A 24,755-nucleotide genomic window follows, 5' to 3' on the forward strand; every position below is an offset into this window, starting at 1 on the left:
ATAACACATAGAGGCCAATTCCAGTTCTTTACTATAGTGACTAGGGCAGCAAAAGAATAGAACATAAAGTATTTTAAAAAATTAAGTTCTTAATTTTAATAAAAGATGAAGCTCTCATGAACTAGTGTGTTTTACAGAAAATTGTAAAAAGCATCTAATTTCAATTCTTTAAGAGGCTCATTTTTTAAGCTTATAAATAGAGCGTATGTGCACACAGGCACACACACACATAAATGCACATGCAGGCACATATGATGTGAGTGTAGAAGGGAGGCAGTTTGAAGAGAAACTGGTGAGAGGCAGGACAGATAGCAATGGGCGGGTGACTATGGCCAAAGCTCTTCATATACTTTAACAACACCATACAATAATATTATGAAGCATAACACTTTATGTAATACACATTAGTGTTTTTCTTTTTTTAAAAAAGAAGGCACCAAAAGTTGAAGTAAGCCACTGAAATGTTTCTATTAGTTCCTATTACAAAGAAAAGTAAAATATTCTGCATCAAGGCCAGTATTTCTTAGAGAGAAATATTTTCTTTCTGGGTTCATTGAAATAATTTTTTTGTTGAATTATGGTCTTGAAAATAAAAAGAATAAATTACAGTCGGCAAAGGTTCCTAAGCATTTGACAACAATCTGTGACACAGCAACAGGAGGTTTTAGTAAAAGAAGACTGACAGACATTGAGAGTCACAAGCACCATTTGCACAGGGGTCAAAGCCATAGTTATGACTAACAGCAGGTGATATTTTCAAGGTGGCTTCTCTCCCCCTAATTTTCTGACTCACTTGCTATCCCTGGAGAAATATTCCAAGAAAGTACTCCCAATCAAGAAAAAGAGAACAACTGGTTTGTGTGCATGTTAGCATGTGCATGTGAGTGTGTGTGTGTGTGTGTGTGTGTGTGTGTGTTGTGTCATAGCACAAGCAGGTTTGCCCTTCAATATTACTTCATTAACAGCCCACCAGTTGGTTCAGAAAGAAAGTACTTCCAAGAAATATGGAGATAAATCAAATTATGAAATTTCTGAGTTATTTAAAGGACTCATTTGGGCGGCATTTTGATTTGACATGTATTCATCTCAGACTGGAAACAAAAGCTATTGTGTGTCGGAATGAATGGCCCTTCCAACCAAGACATCAGGGTCAAGAGCTTGCGATGTGCTGGTACTGTCACTGACCGCCTCACAGGAAGTGTCTCCGCTGCTCTCTGTGCGTTTGGTTCTTACACCTCATCACTTACTGGCTTCTGCTCCTCCAGCACTACATTGACTATCAACCGTCTTCTGTCCTGTGTGAAAGTTTCTTGAAGTTGGCAGATTCGAATTGGCAAACTCGAATAGCAGATTTCTTCAAATGGGGTAGATTTGGGAGGGACTTGAGCCTTACCTCCTCACTACCACCTTCATTCTTGGCACCTTTTTCAGAGACCTTTGCAAAATTCTGCAATAACTAAATACAAAACAAATATCTGAATTAGCAAGAAAAAAAAAAAAAAACTCCTCCCAAGGGATTCCACAGTCAATGAAAACCCTCTAGACAACAAGAGGGCATTTCCCTGTGAATTTTATTTTTCTGAATAATTAACTCTTTTGCTTTGTGTCTACCTTGAATCTTGTAAGACAACTTGGCTTTTCTCTCCTGGGTCGTTGATTGATTGGAGAGTAAAGGCCAAGCCTCACAGGTCATGCCACAGGCCTGACCCTCCAGCCTGGGAAAGACAGGCATGTGTTCATGTATGTCAGTCCCTCACATTCCCACAACCGGTTCTTTACTGGTCTTTATGTCCTATCTCTTTTCCCAGATAAGTCTTAAAAGGGCTTCTTGCCTATGTAACTTTTGACTCTAAATGTATCAAGTTTCTGTTTAAACTCCAGCTCTTGGTATACTACTTGGTAACCATTGCTCAATAGGGTCAGTAAAACTGAGTTTGTATTGGTCTTGTAAATTGTGAGCAGCCTCTCCCCACCCGTTAGGGAGGGATTGCAGGCAGTTATAGTCTGTTGCTAAGCAAGTAAATCAGCCTCACTCTTAAAAGGTGCTTCCTGCTAATATTGCATCACAAGGCATATGAAGCAAATGGAATAAGAAGTTTCCATTGTCTCAGTGATGTACCAATTACATGTTCATAGTAACCAGCAACAACAGATGGGCACTGAGTGACTGAGGCACTCAGAGACATCAGAATGAGACAAGAAGTAGGACATGGCCTGTGTGCAGGTAACAATTTTCAATGACAGATTACTGAAACGACATCCCTTGAATATTCCCCAAGCAAGTGGGACATAAGAAGGGACCCTGAGAGCTCTGAGAATGGGAAACTAAGAAGCAACAAAGCAAAACAATCAGAAGTGCATGCACGGCCAAGTTTGTGTATCTGGGCTCCAAGAAAGAAGTGTGGCAAAAACCCCAAGAGGGCAGGGCGGTAAAAAAAAAAAAATATGTGAGGTAAAAAGTCAATTGCCCCCGAAAGGAGGAAAAAGAGAAAAAGAAAACGTGGAACAAATTCTAAAGTCACATCTACTATTAGTCCACATGCAGTAGGGTTCTTTTCCTTCATAGCCAGAGAGCAGAGCTAAGCCCCTGTCCTGAGGGTGGGAGGTCCTATTGATTGACAGGTATTCACTGGTGAGTCACAGTCAGTCATTCCTGACAGTTCCAGGTTATTATTTCATGTAGTGGAGCAGTGAATGAGATGGTTAGAAAGGGGATGGAGAGAGCCTGAGAAAGGAGGTTAGGCGCGCAGAGTACAAGCCACCTCCGTGAAACAGGAAGTCTTTTCTCTTGTCAGAGCGTCATCCATCACGCCGGGGGGAAACGGCGGGGACATAACCTACTACTTCTTAATAGGCTTCTGCACAGAGAGCGGCTTTGAAGCAGCAGCTGCCCACAGTAAATTTCACTGACCCTTAGAGCCTTTCTTCGAGTTTTCCAACTGTTTTGTCTCCTGAGCCGCAGCTCGGTGTTGGGTCCAAGTCACAGCACCTGACTAAACTAAGGAGGTTGCCGATGAGAAAGGAAAGTGTTCCGTGATGTTGTCTTTTCTGAGCTACCCCAACAGTCGGACATGATGCCATTCCATCTGGCCATAAAATGTATTCTTTCCCAGGGAGAAGAGGCTCAGCGAGGGATTTGTATTTTAAGGTCTAGTGTTTTACTGTACACATATCAAAGAGCACACAGTGAAATACAGTCCAATCCTTACACAAGGCAGACAAGAGGCCAGGGCTTCTCAATAAACCAGAATTAACAAGTCAAATAAGATCATAGGCCTTTAGAGGTCACCTAAGCTTTCATTGCTTTTCAACCATAAAGTTTCAGAGACAGGAAAATCCAAAGGCTGCTGTTAGAAATGAGCAAAGTGCGATCTTGGAGAAATCATTTGAAGATTCAGATTTCAATATTTTTAATGCTTTTTGAAACAATCCAATTAAGTTAGAAATCATAAGGCTTATTCGACAAACCAACACGAATCATTCAAATAAATGAAGATATTTCCTTTGATGCCTAAGGTTGATGTTCCAGACCCTGTGCTAGTTAGGCTGTGGATGAGTGTTTTTTCTAAGGGCTGGGGGCAAACTTGCCGGGCATTTCCTACATTCTATTAGAGCCTGTTTCCCATGACGTCATCAGAACTTCATGAACTGAGGAGGAGCCACAGCCTGCAGTCCAACCTGGCATGTAGATGTCTGAATTCACGTGGGGGTTTTAGTTCTCCTAACTGAGAGGTGTGTTGGAGAAAAAACAAACCTTGAGCACTGTCTTTATTCTTCTGTTCCAAGCAGGGAAAGGAAAGTAGAATTCTGCTGGTCCATGCTTTCCAGATGAAATGTGCTAAGGACCTTGGGGCAAGGCTTCAGAGTCAATTGTCTCTACGAGCCTTAAACAAATATTCAAATCAGTTTTTATAAAACTGTCAAGAGGACTGGAGAGATGGCTCAGTGGTTAAGAGCGCTGACTGCTCTTCCAGAGGTCCTGTTTCAGTTCCCAGCAACCACATGGTGGCTCACAACCATCTGTAATGGGATCTGATGCCCTCTTCTGGTGTGTCTGAAGACAACTACAAAATAAAATAAAACTTCCAGGATGGAAAACAATATGATGGACCAACAATTTTGTTGATATGAAGAAGAAATTCTTAGACTACAACTGTGTGCTGGGATCATCACCATACATATCACAATAATCATAGGCTGGGTAAGCTTTGTATCTTCTCTCCCTGAGGTATAATGGTTCCTTACCACAGGAGCCTACTTCCTACTACCAGAATAGGTACTTAAGAAACAGGTTGAGCCAGGGGTGGTGGTGTTAGAGGTGGTGCACACACCTTTAATCCCTGCACTTAGGGAACCAGAAGTAGGCAGGTCTTGGAGATTTTCAGGCCAGCCAGGGCTACATAGCAAGATCCAATCAAAACAAAAACTAACAAACAAAAATAAGAAAAGGAAACTTTGGCTTACGGAATTGCAAATCCTGAATGAGTAGATGAACCACAGATCATAGTTTACTAGTGTGTGCACAAAAGAGCAACCAAACTGCTCACCTAATGCATGTGTACACCTTTAGAACAACCTCAAAGTAAAATAAGCCTCCAGTTGATTTTATATTTTAATTAAAAGTATAATAAAACCAAATAATTATAAACTAATTGTGTACCAATAACAAAAAATTAAGTCAATAATTACCAGAAATAAGTGAATAATCACATTACTAATCAGTACATTAGTCTCACAGGTTGAGTCAAAGGTAGAAAAAAATATAGGGCAGTATAAGGCAAAAACAAACAAACAGAAAAACAGAAGGACTCAGGACTAAGTTCTAAGATTCAAGAGGGTATTTCTTCCACACCTACAGAGGTGAAACCATTTGAAGTAGCTGTATTTGTTTCAATTATCAACTCTTTTCAGTTTCATGTAACTCAGCTTAATAGTTGCATTTAGATAGCTTCCTGCTGACTTTGAAGAAAAGGTATAAATTACTTTTAGGAATATTACTCGTGTTTAATTCTTTGAAGATATTGTAAAAGAAATTCTGGACTTGAGGATAGCTCAGTTAAGCAGAGGATATGCCTAGATGTTGAAGGCAGTGGATTCAATCTCAGCACTGCCCCCATCAAAGAAATTCTTAAAATACACAGAATCTTCGCATTATAAGTCTGTATTTACATATTCATTTGAATATTCAAATATCTAAATTGAATGTATTTATTTGGCTCTTGCCAAAGGTGCTCAAAGGCCTTCTGGTTGCAGTGGAGAGAAACACATAAGCAAATAAAGCTCTTCAAGGTTTGTTTGCTGATAGTTTTGAGACGGAATTTCTCAATACAGCATAGGCAAGTCTTCTTGCTTTAGCCTCTCCAGTGCTAAGGTGTTGGGAAAGTGACAACACAGCCAATGGAGATTTTTATAGCTCAAGTAAAAGGAAGCTAATGAGCTGATACAAGCTGAGGAACTTTCTGGGTGCCTTCTTCATTTCCCAGTTAGCCCAGCTGTGGCACTGTCAGGCTTCTGAGAGACTAATTCCTGTGTTCCTGCTCAAAGTACGGGGCTTTTCTGAAGACAGAAGAATTATGAGTCTCATACCATTACAAAGTAATGAAACTGTTTATGATAACTGTGTGTTATATAAAAGACACAAAGCTGGGGGCAGTTAAATAAGATCCCCTGAAGCTGTGGCTAGATGATATTGAGTTTAAAGCCAGCCTAGGTTACATGTGAAACCATGTCTCAAAAAAGAATAAGCTCATGCACGCACACATACACACACATTCCAGTGGAGACCTGGAGATCAATTTATAATTATGTGTATGTAACTAGAACACACATATCTAAAATCTTATCTATCAAGCAGTAAGCATGAATAAATAGTGTGCTAGTAAAATAAAGGATATAAAAGTAATTAAGATACTGGTCCTAACCACCATGGATATTATGTTATAGGCAGAAATAGAAAAGTAAATATAAGAAATTACAAGGTAAGGTGTCTGTTAACAGATGAGGGCGAGGACGAAGAGACTGGAGACTGACCAGACAGCACACTTTCAGGGGACAGGAAGCACAACCGAAGGTGGCTTTATGGAGAAGTGATATTTGAGCATGCTCAAAATAGTCAACAAGGAGGGAGAGTCAGAGAGGTCAGAGCAAACAACTCCGGGGTCAGGGTGGATGAAAAGACATAGAGAAGCACAGTCAAATCTGAGAAATGCAAATGTGCCAGGAAAGACAGATTACAGGACTGGCCTGCAGGAAAAGCATGGGTGGTCAGCTGGGACGAAAATCTAGAAAACTCTTCATCAAAGATGCAAGTGCATTGTTCAGGCAGTATTAAGTTTGGGAGCAAAAATAAGACTATACTTTAGAAAGAAAAATCCAAGAGCCATGTGTGAACTAGACAGAGAGTAGGAGGGCAGGATTTGGTGGTATAAGAGGTGGGTATATTTTTATGGTGGGAAACAAATTATAGCTTCTGGAAAATGGGGGGGGGCGGTGAGAAAAATAGAATGTGTTGCGTGTATGTTTGCATGCCTGTGTTTACTCATATGTGTGTGCTTCTGTCTGTATTTGTATGTGCATGTATGTGTGTGCATGTATGTATGTGTGTGTGTGTGTGTGTGCACTCATGTGGGGTGTGTGTGTGTATGTGTGTATGTGGGGGTGTGTGTGTGTTTGTGTGTGTCTGTGTGTATGCATGTATAACACAGCACGGGCTGACTCATGGAATGTGGTGACCAGTTCAACACAGAACAAAAGGAGGGATACAGTGGGAAGCTGCCACCGTTTCAGGTTAGAGTGTCTGGGGGGGGGGGGGGTCAACGAGGATGATTTCCTTGTGCTTGAGGGACAGTGTGTGAGATGGTGTTCAGCAGGACACAAAAAAATGACTCTAGTTCAGGAGAAAGGTAGGAGCCCATTTGGCAGCCTAATTTCTACAGTTGAAAATTAATCGATTTGCAAATTATGGATTTAGAAAACATTCAATGAATATAAAGGATAGTTTTTACTAGGAAAATTCAACATAAAGACAATGGATTATAGTATAGATTGAAATTACCTTGACTTGATTATAAAATAATTTAAGATTTAAGAACAGAAAATGAATGGAGAGATGTACTTTGACCTCACAGGAAAAAGAATGAAAATGAAGAAAGACAGGTGGAAGCCCAACTGGGGAAAAAGGAATCACTAGGCAAAATTAATTTCGAAGACAAAAGCTTTTCAAGGATACAGCCAAATGTGTTTGTTACCCTAAGAAAGAGCATGGTGAAAACTGGGTGAGCGTGTGTGAGAGGCTTTGGTAGAATGGCTCACTCGGAGCCAAAGGCGCTTGTTTACCATCGTGCAACCAGGGCTCAGTCTCCAGAACCTACATGTTAGAAGAGGCTGACTCCTATACATGTACTGCATGGACACATGTACTGCATGTATTCATACATATGAGTGCAGGCAGGCATATGTGTGTGCACACATTTTAAATGTATTTTGAAAGAAAAGACTATTTCACATAACTCTACATTTTAGTGTCTCTGTGTTCTTCATAGAAGAAATAAAAACATTTTAATAAGGATTTTTACGAACTCCGAAAGACATTCTTGGAAGTGAAATAAAAGGCTATTGGGATGGGCTCCTTAGAAGAATAGAAGGAAATCTGTTTTTCCAGTGTTACATAAACTAGTCACCAGTATTTAAGGTTTACTGATCTTGGTAATCCTAAAGCCTGGAGTGGCTGATATGCTCATAGCCACGCTCCTGCACTGTCTCCACCCAGTCAGTAGGTAGCTGTCCTGTCTTGTTAGAAATGTGAGTCATGCCTTCTCATAATATCCCCTCTACTCCTCCCTCTTATTTGCTAATAAAAAGTGGCATGCATAAAGACCTTTGTTTCGACAAATCTTGCAGATCTGAGACTTCACCTTTAAAGAGTAGCACTAATTTAGCCAGGTCTGGGCCACAGACGGGGTGATCCCTGCACATGGGAGGTGAAGGCAGGGGGATCAGTTCAGTATGAAAATCAGTCAAATAGCAAGTTGTGAGTTTGAGGCCAGCCTGGGATGCAAAAAGCAACAATAACAAAAACAAAACCCACCAGTCCTGCGCCTTTCATTTTTGCCTAGAAATATAAGGTGGTTATATAAGCTTGTATTTTCTGAGCTACCAAATATTTTGCTATAAAATATTCTAGAACAGTGCACTGATCTCATAACTAATTTATTAAGGAACTCAAACATTTGGTCATCTGATGCAATAGCAGCGTGCACACAGACGAGGGTGCCTGAATATAGGCTGCCATGCTGTGTCTCTGCACACAATAGGCAGGGGCTGGAAGAAGCGGAGCTCTGAGGTCAGAGAAAGCAAATAGGGAATGTACAGGGAGAAATAGGGCATTCTGAAGCTTGCTTAAATATATTCTAGTTTCTTTGGGAAAGTTTAAGGATTAAATTATATGTTTTTCTTTTGTAAATAAATACAAAGATTGAAAGATCTTTGATAACTACTTAGCCTTGATACGCACATACTTGGTGTTACAGGTATGAACCTAGGATTTGTTGACTCATAAAATAAATTATATAAGTCAAATAAAACAAAATAAGCTCAAACACTCTATCTGGATAGATCTATCAATAGAGAGATTGAAAATATATGTATATATATATAAACACAAAGACTGGGCATGTAATCAGAGGCTAAAGTAGAAGGATTGTGAGTTTGAGTTCAATGTGGCCTTAAATTGAGAACATTTCAAAAAGAAAAGAAAATCCACAACAAACCCAAACTGAATGAAAATAAGAAGTATTGTAACGAGAGGCAATGAAATGTGGGCCTAGAGCAGGAGGAAGAGCTTAGATAAGTGCCTACCTAGCATTTCAGCCTAGAAGTGATCCAGTTTGGTCCCCTGATTCCCTGAGCTAGAGTGATACAATAACAATAATGAAGATGATGGTAGGGGTGATGATGCTGGGATGGTGGTGACAAATGCCAGTTTTTGGAGCACTTTCCTGACACACAACCTCATTTCATCCTCTCAACAGTCCTACGAGGAAACATGTTGGAATTGTCTTTATTTCATGAATGAGGAAACGGATGGCTCCTGGAATAGCTGAGTATCCAAGACATGGCAGGGAAGGGAAGACAGAGGCTCACTAGTAATACCAAAGAAGAAACACCTGCAAATGAAACGCAGTGGAAGACATGGAAGAACAGTAAGTTCATTAAAGGTGCACCACAATAAAATGATCCATTGAAATTCAATATAAACCAACAGAAAGTAGAAGTCATCTTTTATTCTCCCAAAGGCTATCTTCTATTTAAACCATTAAAGAAAGATCTTGTGTGTTTCTCAGTATTTGCATTGTTTATACAGATATTTGTATAAGTCATTCTCTCAAGGGGTACACACGTATATTGGTTAAGTTTTACAAGTCCGACAGTTAAAATGTAATATTAAGATGGGCTTTGGCTGAGGGAGCATTGGAAAGAGCTTGACGGCTCAGCCATTTCCCAGATCATCTCTGGTCCATGGACATTCAATGTCCAAATAAATCCTCTGGTGATCTAGATATACCTGTGACTCGTCTCCAGCCTGCTAAAACTATTGGTAGACCCAGACCCACCAATGGGAGTCACTGTGAGAACAACGGTTGTTAATGCAGCGTCTTAGCAACAGTCACAGGAGGGAGTACCTAAGTTCAGGACATCCCACAAAAGTAGAGTTACAGAAAGAAACAAACAAAGCAGGAGAGACTCAGAGCAAACTTCTGCACGGGGAGCTACTGTTGGGGGAGGCAGACTGAACTAGCAGGCAGTTCCTTGCCAGGCAGTCAATGTAAACCAACACCTCAGCCTTGGGAATTTTTGCTCTACATCAAAAGGACAGCAGCAATGTCATCTGCTGTTTGCTTAGAAAAATGGGCAGAGCAGATGTTTCCATGTGCTGACCTGCCATCCCCTGGTTAAGAGGCCACTTGAAAAATAATCATGAAATAGCCCAGGAGAAACATCTGCACAGTGTACAGCAGACCACCAATCACGCAGTACAGGAGAAAAGAGACGTGCAGTGACTGTGGGCAGGTCCCAGCAAGTGCTGTGTGTCCTTCACATGTGTGAGTCATATGAGCACACATCAAGTCAAGATCGGCACAACACAAGTGGTGGTCAGAACGTTCCCTGTGGACCTGAGTAATTTCAGCAGGCAAATCCTAACCCATTTCAAATATTTCAAGAGGCTTCTCTTTGTTGTTGCCTCAGATATCATTTGATTTTGTTTAGCCCACATTTTAGGCATGGCTGAAATGAAATGATTAGTGGCCTCTTAAAAGCAAAGGCAACATTTGCCAGTGCAGTGAGTGAGTCTAGGACATGAGGAGAGGATCTGGTCTCACCCCCCTTCCTCCCCCCCCACTTCCCCCCCAACCCCACCTATCTTAGCTTCAAGACACCCTCACCCAAAGGTGAGGCTGATACAAGACATGGCTCCTGGAAATGCTGAGTCACTTGCCAGCAACCAGGCAGGAAGGCAGAAACTAGGCTGCAGAAGAAACAGTCATTTAGGATTTGCACCCCAGGAACACTTGCCTTTCTTTTGTGGCCACACCTGCCCTCACCCTGTGCAAGTTCCTGTTCTTGCTTTGAAAACCTCCAGGCAAAGCACCAGCCACCCTTCCCTCCTACTCTGCAGGATGCAAACACTGAGCCGGGCTTTCCCAGAGGCCAGTCATCACCTCAGTGGTTCAAGTAATCTTCCCAGCCATAGCACGGGTACTCAGCAGTAAATGTAATTAAAGAAGTGTTCATCTTTCAAAAGCATGAATTCTCAATGTGCACGAGAACTAGATATTCACGAAACCCATATTTCTTCTTCAGCACATCACACCCGTCTATTTAACAATTGCTTTTCAAGCTTTCAAGGTGTTCATAGGGGTTTTTTTTTCTTTCTAATTTCCTTTAATTACTGGAACTCCAGTCTGTCATTTGTGTCCCACTTTAGAAGGGCAGAAGTTATATCCACCCCCCCAAAATAAAAAAGAACAAACAAACAGAACCTAGCTTGTTATTTTCAGGGGCGACTAACAGTGGGAATAGGCTCTGCTTCTGACTCCTTTGTCTGCTGTAGGACCCCTTTCCTCATGCTGGGTTGCCTTATCCAGCCTTAACAGAGGAGGTGTCTGGTCTTATGCAGGGCTGGAGGATGTCCCTGGGAGGCCTGTCCCTTTCTGAAGAGAAAAGAAGTAGGTGGAGGTAGGGGTGGAGCTGGGAGGAGAGGAGGGAGGGGCAACTGAGGTTGGGATGTAATATACTCATTAGTATTTTGGTCCTCCGCTGTCTTCAACTGGCAGATAACAGATGCTCCAGTGTGTGAACAAATAGCAAAAGACTGGGAGAAGTTTGGCTAAACTCTAATACAAGACCAGGAGAAGCCATGCCGGATGAAACCTGAAAGCTCATGGAGGGGCCAGCTCTGTAAGGAGCGCCCAAGTCTTCAAAATTTCTTGGGATGCTCTCTCTCTCTCTCTCTCTCTCTCTCTCTCTCTCTCTCTCTCTCTCTCTCTCTCTCTCTCTCTCTCTCTCTCTCTCTCTCTGTGTCTGTCTCTCTCACACACACACAGCAAAAAAGACTTAGGAGAAAAATACCACAATGTAATGTGGGGATCTTGCAAAAAGCTGATTTTCTCACATCAGTTATTAAATAGTATAAAACATTTTTACTTATACCTCCCATTATCTCTGAAAGAGCTAACATATCACTTAATAATCAAAACAAAAGGAAATCCTCCTTCAACATCAATGATTGTTAATCTTATAATTTTGTCAGCATTGTGTGTGTGTGTGGTGGGTCTTTTCTTCTAGTGTACATCCCACACTGAACTGTGGGTCCTTGGACTTTGCACACAAATGCTTTTTAACTGCCGATCCAGCCAGTTGGTTGTCTACTGTGATGTTCTTAATTAGCATCTCTCTTTGACATGCTTGAAATTTCACTGGGTATGCCTTCCACATGCCTTGTGGCAAATATAAGTGTGTGTTTGTGTTATGTGTGAACATACCATACATACATCTGGATATATGTGCAGACACCTAGGAGCATGTTTGTGGAAGCCAGAGGAATACCTTAGATGTTTCTTGGCACTTTTCACCCTCTTGTGAGACTGGGTCTCTCCCTGGCCCAGAATTTATCGATCAGGCTAGGTCTCTTGTTGATCCAGCCCCAGGGAGCTGTCAATCTTCCCCTTGCCCAGTGCTGGGATTACAAGGATTCCTGAGTACATCTTTTTTTTTTTAAAGTGATTTCTAGGAGAGTGGAACTCAGGTCTATATAAACTTGCAAGGCAAGTACTTTATTTACCAGGTAAGCTAACCCTCCATCCATTCTTCATTACCACACACATCTGCAAGGACACACACCTCAATGATATACAAATGTTTGGCTCTGTGTACTTGAGTGTTTTAAATATTGGGTGATATCTGGAGACAAATATTGGCAACAACAAGACCAAGCTGCACAGCATTTGGTTAAAAACCAAAAATATTACTATGAAGCATTATATGAATAATTACTTGATTTCTTCAGTGACACAAACTAACTCTAAAAGATGTATTTCAACAGTTCTAAGATGGTGGTTTTGACAGTTAAGGTTTAGATAGTCATTTAATTTCTAAATTATGATAGCACTTATTATTAAAGTCGAGTTCAAGATCTTCCATAGCACAGAACTGAAAATTTAACACCCACATCCATCATACCTCGAGTATATATGTCTGGATTCATTCTATAAGTCCTTGATTTAGGAAATTGAATTGTATACATTGCACACCCTTTCCTAGTTAGACTTGGCTCCTCTCAAACTCAATTGAAGTGTCGCCCTGGGAAGACTCACAAGATCCTGGTACCTAAGCCATTCACTGACAGTTAATTGGGCACATAACTAGGATCATTGTCTGCTTCTGTCAACCTGCTAATTTTAGTCTTAAGCTAACAAAACACTGACAGGTTAGACAGCATTGTGCTGATCTTTGCCAAACACAAGTATTTGCCAAGTACCTGGTCCTTTCAAGGTACTCAAAGCAGAATATTGGGTCTTTGCTTTCCAGTTACATTATTTTATTAGAAAACAAGTCAGCCAAAAATAACAGTGCATTAATATAAAAAACTATAAAACAATCTAAATATCCAGCTGAGATAATATTTTTAAACTTTTCATACACCATCTAAGCAACTTTTAGTTAGCTAAGGAAATGACAGATTACAAAATAGTTCAGATCCTCCAGACCCTACATTTAGCTTGTGTGTGTAAATGAAATGCAGGTCTCCCATCTGTCTTAGTCTCTGCAGCAGCTGGGAGAACTATGTTCGGGACAAAAGACATGCAGAGCTGTGACAGCAACTCTGAGATCCTGGAGACTCAAACCGAAGTTAAAACACTCTCCCTCGTTCACTGCCAGAAGCCAGTTCTCAAACAAAAAGTTCCTGTAGCAAGACTATAAAACCCTGAAGGGCGGAGACAGGACATCCTGTGAATGTACCTTCAGATTTAGGCAAGCCCTGAGTTTGGTGACCGTGCTCCGTGGCTTGTGAAATGAGACCATTCACGAGTAGGTTGTTTATGGTTATTCCGTAAGGTGTGTGCAGGGCCTTTACAGGATGACCAGTGAGCTGAGTATGCGATACTCACTCCTGCACAAACTTACTGATGCATTACCTGAATGTATTCTCCTAAAATTCACGGATCCGTTTGTTTGGGGTTATGTATAAACATTGTTTCTGATGTTTGGTCCAATGATCTCATGATGAAAGTGATCGCACACAATCCAGTAACCTAAAAGCAGTTGTAAACATGTTATTGTAAACATGATGGGCTATTATTATGTGCAGGTAACAACAGAATTTCTGCACCAAACCAAACTTCAGAATCAATATTTAGAACTTTCAATTTTATTTTTAGGGACTTTATGCCAAGAGGAAGTTGTTTCAAACTGTAGCACACAGGAGGTTATGAGTCACTGAAGACATAAAGTTGTCCAGTGCACAAAATTCACCCTTTCATGACCACTCAGAACCTTAAGGAATGGGCCTCCATGTACAAAGATAACACACCATTGCTCAATATCATCCAATCATCACAACACAGTGCATTATTTTTATCAGTCTTATGCACATAAAACAAAAGGAATTAAAATAAACATGGTGATGTTTTAATAACATAATTCTTTATTATGAAAGGGTCATAAATAGATCACATTTAGAAAATTAGCCTCTGTGGGTATGCCTCACATAATAATATGCTCATTATTGGACAAGGACAAACAGATTTGTTTGTATTATTTCCATTGTCCAAGCCTATATTTTAGGTACATATTCTTTGATTTTTCCCCCTTAAAATTAGCCAAAAGGAATATCTAATTGCCAACCCAAAATTCATATAGAATAATGTTCCAAAAATGTCACATTTTGCCAAACACTAAATGTATTGAAGCTTAGATACCAACATAGGTTTTTAAAGAAAGGTATTATTCTTTATACTAGTTTTAATATAAGACCTTGAGACATGCTATGGATGTCTTTCCAACAATGTGTGTTACTGAGAGGGTTTTCAGTGAATGTCTACACAGATAAAGTCACATCTTAGCACTACTTTTTCTTTTCCAACTTAAAATTAGATATTGAAGGGTGAACCAGTTATCTTGCCACCTTTATAATTAGTTTATCTCACAAATACTTGTGGGTGCTTGTCATATGTTATATTGGTGCATATAACTACCATGCAGTGGTAAAAAAAACAATTAGAAAAAAAAAACTCCAAAGCTTCTCTTGCCAGGTTTGTGTCATTCTGCCTTTCTCATCTCACTATGCATAATACAGCCCAGCGTTATATACAGTAATACAGTCCAGCGTTATACACAGAAATATAGTCCAGCATTATACACAGTAATACAGTCCAGCGTTATACACAGAAATACAGTCCAGCGTTATACACAGAAATACAGTCCAGCCTTATACACAGAAATACAGTCCAGCATTATACACAGTAATATAGTCCAATGACAATAGCAGCAAAAGAAGCTGGAACCTGGACACTTCCTCACTGGCCTATGCAAGCCTATGTGACAGTGTGGTAGAAGACAGTTGTAATGACTGTCACTGTGTGAGACTGAAGATAGCTGAAGATGCTATCTGAGAAAACAATCTTAAGAACATGTGTAAGACAGCATACTCAAAAGGGAGGTGACAGACAGACACTAGGGCTTCATTCCTTCCCTGGTTCTCAACAGAGTTGTCCAAGAATTTTCAGATCATACACAGGAAAGTGAGCATTCTATCTGAACATGGCTAGAGGGCTTTAAGTCTAAAAGGCATGCTTTCCTGCTGCTCTCATTTGAGACTTGTTAGTGGAAATTGTGTCTCATTAACTTATAGGTCAAGTGTGATGAAAGGGTATGATCTGACATTTCTCGTTACACATAAATCCCTGCCTTGGTTGAATTCTCTGTGGCTGAGACAACACTGACTCACACTAACTTAATCCAGCTTCTACTCCATTGTGAGGGGAAGGCAAGAACTCAAGGCAAGAGCTTGAGGCAGAAATCATGTACAAATGCTGCTAACTGACTCGGCTGACCTCCTTATACACCCCAAGACCAACCTGCCCAGGGTTGTACCACACATAGTGAGCGGCCCCTCCCACATCAATCAGTAATCAAGAAACTGCTACACAGACACGCCCACAGGTCAAAGTTGATGGAAGCAATTCCTCCAATGAGATTCCCTCTTCCCAGGTGAATCCAGCTTGTGTCAAGTTGACAGAAAACATCTTAAGATTCACTTTTACTAACTCTGAGCACACTGAAACTTTAGGTGAAGCTGCTTAATTTTAAAACTGACATACTGGTAAATAGAAATAGTAAACCTTGCTCCATTAGGAAAAAAAAAAATCAAACTGTATCCTCTAAGAATGTCCCTGAAAGAAGAATCTTAGCTGGATGTGCAACCTCAGTTCCTTGGGTTTATCCCAATAATATTGCAACATTGACTAAACTAAACAGTTTTTTTTTTTTTTGGTGGAGTTTTTAATCTTAATCTAATCTGATAGATGTTACCATTTCCTCCAGTATTAATTAGCTTCTGAAACAAAGGACATAGAGCCAAGCCTGGCATCTCAGCAGGCAAGACAATTGGGAGTTTAAGACCAGCCTCAATTGTATAGTGAGTTCAAGACTCACCTGAAAAAACACTAGAAACAATGTTAAGAAATGAAAATTGAAGACACACCTGTGTCTTTCTTTCTTTGCATAAAAAAATACGAATATATTTTTGTCAGTACTTAAGATTTGATAGTATGCATTGAAATCTTACTACTTACAATGAGAATAAAGTACATGTAAAACAAAACGTAACATAAAAATAGTCGAAGTTTTCTCGGTGTGTAAAAATTAAACATAGTGATTTTTTAAATACCAGGAATTGCCAAAAGGCTACATTCTTAGCTCTTGAATTATTAATTATTTAAGGTCTAGGTATATCACACTCTGAAAGGGTGTTATACACTGCTTTTTTTCTAAGAAGGACTGAGGCTTCTACTTTTGGGCCTTTTTTTTTTTTTTTTTTTTTTTTTTTTGGAGCTTCATATGGTCTGTGAGTTGTTTCTTGGATATTCAGACCTTTCTGAGGCTAGTATCCAATTATCAGTGACTGTATATTATGTCTGTTCTTTTATGACTGAGCTACCTCACTCAGGGTGATATTCTCTAGATACATCTATTTGCCTAGGAATTTTGTAAAGTCATTGTTTCTAATAGCTGAGTAGTGCTCCACTGTGTAAATGTACCACAATTTCTGTATCCATTCATCTACTGAAAGACATCCGGGTTCTTCCCAGCTTCTGGCTATTATAAATAAGGCTGCTACTAACATGGTGGAGCATGTGTCCATATTGTATGTTGGTGCATCTTTTGGGTATATGACCAGCAGTAGAATAACTAGGTCTTCAGATAGGACTATGTCCAATTCTCCAAGGAACTGCCAGACTGATTTCCAGAGTGGTTGTACCAGCTTACCACCCACCAACAGTGGAGGAGTGTTCCTCTTTCTCTGCATCTTTGCCAGCATCTGCTGTCATCTGAGTTTTTGATTTGCATTTCCTGATGACTAGGGATGTTGAGCATTTCCTTAGGTGCTTCTCAGCCATTTGATATTCTTCAGTTGAGAAATCTTTGTTTAGCTCTGTACCCCATTTTTCAATAGGATTCTTTGATTCTCTGGAGTCTAACTTCTTGAATTTTTTTGTATATTTTGGATATTAGACCTCTATCAGATGTGGATTGGTAAAGATCCTTTCCCAGTCTGTTGGCTGCCATTTTGTTTTCTTGACAGTGTCCTTAGCCTTACAGAAACTTTGCAATCTCATTAAGTCCCATTTATCGATTCTTGATCTTAGAACATAAGCCATTGGTGTTCTGTTCAGGAAAATTTCCTCTGTGCCTATGTGTTCTAAGCTTTTCCCCACTTTCTCTTCTAATAGTTTCAGTGCACGTGGTTTGATGTGGAGGTCTTTGATTCATTTAGACTTGAACTTTGTACAAGGAGATAAAAAGCATCTATTTTCATTCTTCTGCATGCTGAGTGCCAGTTGAATCAACACCATTTGTTGAAGAGGCTGTCCTTTTTCCATTGAATGTTTTCAGCTTCTTTGTCAAAGATCAACTGACCATAGGTGAAAGAGTTCATTTCTGGATCTTCCATTCTTTTCCAATGCTCTACCTACCTATCTCTGTACCAATACCATGTGGTTTTTAACACAATTGCTTTGTGCTCTAAACAGTTCTAATGCTCAAATGGCTTGTACAAAACCTGGAATACACTGTGAAGCCATTACTACTCAGAGCAAAGTCACAGTAAGAAAGAACATACTAACCTTTCAATGCTACAAGATAGGCCAAGCCGACAAGAAAGACAGGCACAATTTGTTTCTAAGCTATCGCTCTCTGGCCCAGGGGTTCAGAGGGCAAGCCACTACTGCTTTCTATGATATTTAGCTTCATCTTTATTTGCCCTCCTTCATCTCAGATAATTGTGAAATCATTCTTTTGCAAATATAGAGAGTGCCTAGGAAAGGTGGAAAAGCTCATCAAGTTTGTAATGAGCTAGAGCTGCTATGAGACAATGCCTGAACAGGGCCAGGTTAAGCAACAGTCAGTTTTTTTCTCCTAGTTCTAGAGCCTGGAGGTCTGAGATGAAGGGCTGACAATGTTGACTTCTCCAAGAACAGTTTTCTTCTCTTTCTCTGGCTGCTATCTCCTCACTACTTTTGAACATGTATCTGTGCCTGTGTAACTAATCTGCTTTTTGAAAGCTACAGAAACAGAGGCATCAGAATGATCCCATTTCTTTGCAGTTACCTAGTTATCGGCCTTGTCTCCAAATATAGCCATAGTCTGTTGTCATAGAAGTTAGGACAGCAACAACAATCTTTGGAGGGGTAAAAGGAAAAAAGACAGGAAAAAAGACACTCAATTCAGTGCATAATGCCACCATTGCTAAATTATGAGCCAAATGTGGTAGTGCACATCTTTAATCCCAGGACTTGGGAGACAGGGGCAAGTAGATCTCTATGCATTCAAGGCCATCCTGGTCTATCTAGCTATGGGTACATAGTGGAGGCAAAATATCTGTCTCTAAATTGAATAAAAGTAAAGAAGGACAGAAATAAAGAAACCAAGAAAAACAAAGAAAGAAAGAAAGAAAGAAAGAAAAAGAGAAAAAGAAAAAGAAATCAATATATTTATTTCCTCTCATTATTAAATCATAATTTGTCAGGTTAGAAAATTCTAGGTTTACATTATAAAATTGTTCTTCTATGACCTCCTGGCTTGCACTGTTACTGAAATTTCTACTATTGTTCAATATTATCGCCTTCTTTCTTCTTTTTCTCCTTCTAATTATTATTATTATTGTTGTTGTTGTTGTTATTGTTATTATTATTTTGAGACAGGAATTCTCTATGTAGTAATCCTGGCTCTCCTGGAGACCAGTCTATCTTTGAACTCACAGAGATTCACCTGTTTCTGCCTCCCAAATGCTAGGATTAAAGAGATGTACCACCATGTCCAGTGGCTCCTTCTTAAATAATTTGCCTTTGGCTATTTTCTAGAGGTTATTCTTGTCTTTGATATATGTGTGTGTGTGTGTGTGTGTGTGTGTGTGTGTGTGTATGTATATATATGTGTATATATATATCAAATATATATAATTGTGCATGATGCATGGGACTAATATGTTTACTCTAGATCATACATTTATCAAGAAGTTAGTGTCAAATTAGTGTTTCTCATTGAAGTAACTTGCTTTATAATAGCTGCCACACTACATTTAATAGCACTGCATGGTAAGAAAGAACCTTCTCTTTTTTGCATGTATTTATCCATTCATTTGCATCAGGGAAGATTTATGGGTTTCTATTTAACATTCCATGTGATGTTATCTATTAATACAATGTTCTTTTAGTGGCAAATAGTACTTAAAATATAAGATCTAGTAAATAGGCCTTTGCTAATAGGTCTTTCAATGGGAGGAGCAACAAGATATATGCATTATACAGAGCTATCTACACATCTATATATAGATAACTTGTGTTTGTGGATCATCTATCTACCTATCTGCCCCAACTCAAGTACCTAATGGTATCTGAAATTCTCTACAACACAGCAAATGAATTCTCTTTCATTGCCATTGAGAGAAGTCTCATTCCATTACCCAGAATGCATCTACACCTTTGTTCAGTTCTCCTTTATGTAATCAGTATCCTGACTTTAATGAACTGGGTTGGCTGCTAGGCAGAGCCTGATGAATTCATATTTAATTGGACTTGATCTGGGAGAATCCTGAAATCCTACAGTGAAGTTGCTTCTCAATAGAGGGGATTTGTATTTCCTTCTGCCAAGAGCACACAGTTCACTACCTATATAATCCCTTATTAGGTCTGTGCAGAGGAGCCCAGTTAATCCAGGCTCTTAGGTTAGATCCTAATCAAGCTCCTGTTACAGCAAGCCTCGGACTGACTTATCTAATCTCAGTGCTGACTGCTGAGGTCAGTTCTACGGAAAGATAATTTTTAGGGTGTGGTGTTCTGTCTATCTTCTATGCTCTAGAAAGACTTCCTTCTGCTCCTTGCAATCTCAGGAATTCATGCTACTTAAGGTTCTCATTCATTCAGATCCAGAAGTTTGGTGTGCACACGGTGGCAGAGTGCAGTCTAAAGTGTTTGAGAGCCTACATCCGACCTCCAGCACTTCAAAAGAAGCAGCCACTTATCCATAGTTATTAACCATAGAGTCCTTTGGTGGAGCTAAGCTTCTCTGTATTTTTTTTGTTTTCCTTACTTTATGAAACTGTCAATTCCCTTGAACCATAATTTTTAGAGAAAGAGGGAATTTTATATATATATATATATATATATATATATATATATATATATGTATGTATGTATATATATATGTGTGTATATATATATACAAATATAAATATATAGATAGATATAAATATAAATATAGATAGATATAGATACACAAATATAGATATACATATATATATATGTCTAAGAATTATTGGCTAGCACTTATTTCTTAAAATAAGGATTATATATAACAATGTTGTGATAAGATTAGATCAGTTTATATCATAAGGATTAAAGAGCTGTTAACATTCCTTTAGCAGAGTACTCTGATTTGGCACATGGGGAAAGAAACCCCAAACACCAAGATGGATTTTTGCCAAGGTAAATGAAATTTTGGTGGGTAGCCTTCCATTTGTTTAGAGTTGAGTTCTTAACTCTGCCACCATAATTTATACTTGAATAATTTTATCTAATTAACCAGTAAAAATTTTGTAAAAATATGTTAGAGTTTTCCACTTATTAAAATAATTTATGATCATTTGGGGGAAACTAAATATAGAAAAGAAAAAACTAAATGTTATAATACTATGACCTACACATGACTACTGTTAACATGCTCTTTTTAATCTTACATTCTTTATTTTTGTTGCTGAGATCATACCATATAGTTTTGTATCTTTTTCACACAATGTATCATTAATGTTTCTTCACCTCATTAAAAACTCTTCATCAGCATTATTTTAATGCTACATAATATTTAATCATATGGATGTACTTACATGAGTGAACTATTCAACTTCACTAAAATAGGTTGTTTCTATTTTTCCTTGCTATATATCATAGTCTGAGGCACATTTGTGTTTATCGGTGTTAGCCCACAGTGATGTTTCCTCGGGACAGAAATTTGAGCAAAGGAGGTGAATATAATTAAGATTTCTGATAGGTGCTACCGAATTTCTTCTCAGCAGAAAAGAAGGCTAAGCGTAACCTACATCCTTGGGTAGGAGAGCGTGTCCCCACTGTACTTCTTTCATTTGTATGTGAGCATGACCACACACTTTGAAAGTTCTGACAAGAGTCTCCTAAGACTGTATCCCTTTGTGACCACTATAAGGCTGTGTACGTCTCCTCTGTAATACTCACATGATAATACACTCAACACACATACTTCTCAGAGATGTCTTTACTGTTGAGGAACACACGACAGTGCTCCTCTTCACTGTTCCCCCAAAGTCAAAAGTCGGTGGGCCTGACAAAGGCCAGGGCACAGGCTAGTCCTCAAAGTAAGTGCATAGAAGGAGAAGGAGAGGAACAACTCAACAGGCCACTTATACAGAATGCTCTTCCCTCCCACTCACTGTGGTAGTATGTCCTTGGGAAGAGTCATCTCTGAGGTCATACACAATCATTCTTTCTCTAATAAAGAAAGAAAACCTTGTTGGACTATCTTAAAATGCCAAACACTTATTCATCACGTAATTAATCCATTTCCTAAAGCTTAAATTTCTGTACATGAGGCTATTTGAAGAACTAGACAAGCCAATGTGGGGCACTGCACTACTGCTGCTGAGCTGATATGGTTAATGTTTGCAAGTTTGTAATCTGGATGCATGAATACATAAGGTTTTCAAAGTACAAGTTGGGGGTAGGGAGATGCAGAGGTATGTAGGGTATAAACACATTGGGCTTTAAAAGTACCAGACACAGGAGGGACATGCAGGGGGTTGCAGGAAATAGAAGCTCAAATGCTAAGTTTCCTTAGATACATTTCACTGTTATTGAACTAGTTAGATCAGCCTGCTCTACCTAGGAACACAGTACAGTCTGGCAGTGAGCGATTATCCATTGCAGAGACCTTCATTTCTGGCTGCACACCTACTTTCTACAAAGTTTAAACAGTTCCATGAAGACTTATTGGATTGGAATCTCTTTTGCATGGGCTCAAGTATCTGGAAGCTTTTAAAGCTCCCAAGCCAATGTTGATTCACAGCCAAAGCTGAGGTTTGATGGATAACTCGGTTCCTAGATTGTGTGATGTAAGAGCTGGATTTGGTCATCTAAATCTATAATTAAACACTCTGACCTTAGAGATTTGCAAGTCAAGAAATTCAAGTTTCAATGGAAAGAATTTCAGTTACTTGCTAAATATCACGTGGTTTGGTAATAACAGGATGAAGGTTTATGTTGCATGTTGCCAAAATGTCTACTAAATGCTTAGAGGGCAAGAGAAAGTTGTCTCAGAAAATAGAAGTTATATTTAAAGCAATTTCAGCCATTCAAGAAGGAGTTCTTGCTGCTTTGTCATTAAAGGATGAGAAAACAGGATCTTGGTTCTTGCTGAATGGAGGGCAAAGAACGCGTGGTATTTGCTCCACCCCTAAGGCAAGTGAGTTCTGTGAGGGTGCAGTGTTTCTTCTGTGGTGTACTGAGTCTTCCTCACTGCCTGGGCTTACTAAACTCTTAACAAGTCAAGGTGCAGATGATTTGAGAAAGAAGTTCTCAGAGGGTAGCAACATACAAATGTTTACCTGTTAAAGAATAACTTTATTACTACTATCAACTTTGTGAGGATTATCATACCTTAATAGCTGAGCTCTAAGCCCTGGGGTGGGGTTGCAAGATATAAAATTCTTGAGGTATACATGGTAAGAAGTGGGTGGTGTTAAAAAGCCTGTATGGGAAATGGACTTCAACCAACCATTAGATTAGTATTTAATTCTGATAATGAACTGCTTCTGAATGAACTTTTAAAATGTTGTTATTTAGGAATTTTTAATTGTGACACAGTATTAACTTTGTAAGAAGCTGAGGGAAAAAAAGATATAAACACACTTGATTGACTTTTGTTCATCTGTAGCCACACTGGACAACACAAGTCTTAAAATACCACTTAAAGGCCCTGGGTACACAGCCGTCATGTTCTGAATATTAATGCTGATTCTGGAGCTCCCGGTATCTGGTACAACAGTTCTTTCACTGCTTTTCTTGGATTGGATTTATGGCCAACATTTTGTAATTGACTCTCTATTTTGGACAGGTTAGGATCCGAACATATAACGATCCTTTAAAGCATGTGTTGGGGGTGGGGAGTTGAGCACCAGGAGCGAGTGACCATGGGTAAAGCCACCATTGATATTTATCTTAAACATCCTGCAGACCCTGCTGCCTGGCAGCGTGTCAAGTTGCTGTCACACAGTAGGGCTGTCAAAGAGATTTCAACAGAAAAACATATATATTTGTTTTTTTTTCTTTTTTTTCTTTCTTTCTCCCTTGCTTTCTTTTCTTAAAATCTTCCATGCAATACATCTTAACTAATTTTCCCCTCCTCCGCCTCTCCTCTCCCCTGGATGTAGTAATGAATGCTGAACTGCACATAAGAGACAAGCATTTCCTGTCTTGACATGAGATTGGCGTCTGTCACTTGAAATTTCACATAGGCGTGGCTTGTCACAGTCTAGGAACAAACAAGACAATGACTGTGAAAACTTTTAGCTGCAACTTCCAAAAAGCCAAGCCACTCAAACACCATAAAACTTCCTTGCACCCAACAGCACTGCTCCCAGTCTTTCTCCCAGTGTTGTCCCTTAGCTCACTGTCCCAGAGAAGGACAAGCTAATTCAGGCGCAGACACTAAATGCAAGTCTGGAATCCTTTTCGGTTTAACTTACTGTGGCAGGTTTTAAAGACAGACAGAAATAATAGTTTCATATGAGGAAACGAAATGCTTATAAATTACCCTTAAAAGAAACTTTCACTACCATGGCTACCATATAAACTATAAATTATTGACCCCATTTTGAGAATGTAATGTGCGTGGGTCCTGTCCCAGGCTCTTAAACTTTATGGTCAATGGACTTGGGGTTCTTGATCCCATGTGCTGGAAAGCACATCAGTGCAAACTACTCTCTCTACCAAACACTTTACAGTTTTCCCTGCAGATGGACTCTTGTAAAAGTTAAATATGTCTGAAGCCTGTGTCGTGTTAGAGTCCTAATAATGTAAATAGTCAAACAGAATGTTTTGTCATTAGCACCAAGAGAACATCTCCCCCCCACACACACACATACAGAAGGGGGGTGCTTCACCTGGGAAGAAGCCAGTGGGGCCTGCTTTTGTACAGAGCTATGGAGCATGCTGGGAGGCAGCATTCATCAGGCTGAGAGGACTGTTAATGGGGACCAGCTCATCTTGGTTTTGGCTCCTCTGGCTGCATACTGGCTTTATATTCTGTCAGGCTGAAGTAGAGGGAAAATGATGGTGGCAGACAGCACTCAAACCTATGGGCTTGCTTCTCATAGGAGAAGAACATAGAAGTGTGAACTCTTGGTTTCATTGATTTCAAAAGCGCTGGGCTCACTTTTAAGAATCGGTGCT

The 24,755-nt window shown here is 39.5% G+C and overlaps 1 protein-coding gene across 2 annotated transcripts in view; it reads right to left on the reverse strand.

Moving 5' to 3' along the window:
- SLC25A21 (solute carrier family 25 member 21) overlaps positions 1-24,755 on the reverse strand; it is a gene marked incomplete at its 5' end in the record, with an annotated part of 482,512 nt that overhangs the window by 305,493 nt on the left and 152,264 nt on the right. The window lies entirely within an intron of this gene.

The sequence above is a fragment of the Micromys minutus genome (assembly GCF_963924665.1).
Source record: "Micromys minutus genome assembly, chromosome: 1".
NCBI classification, from domain to species: domain Eukaryota; kingdom Metazoa; phylum Chordata; class Mammalia; order Rodentia; family Muridae; genus Micromys; species Micromys minutus.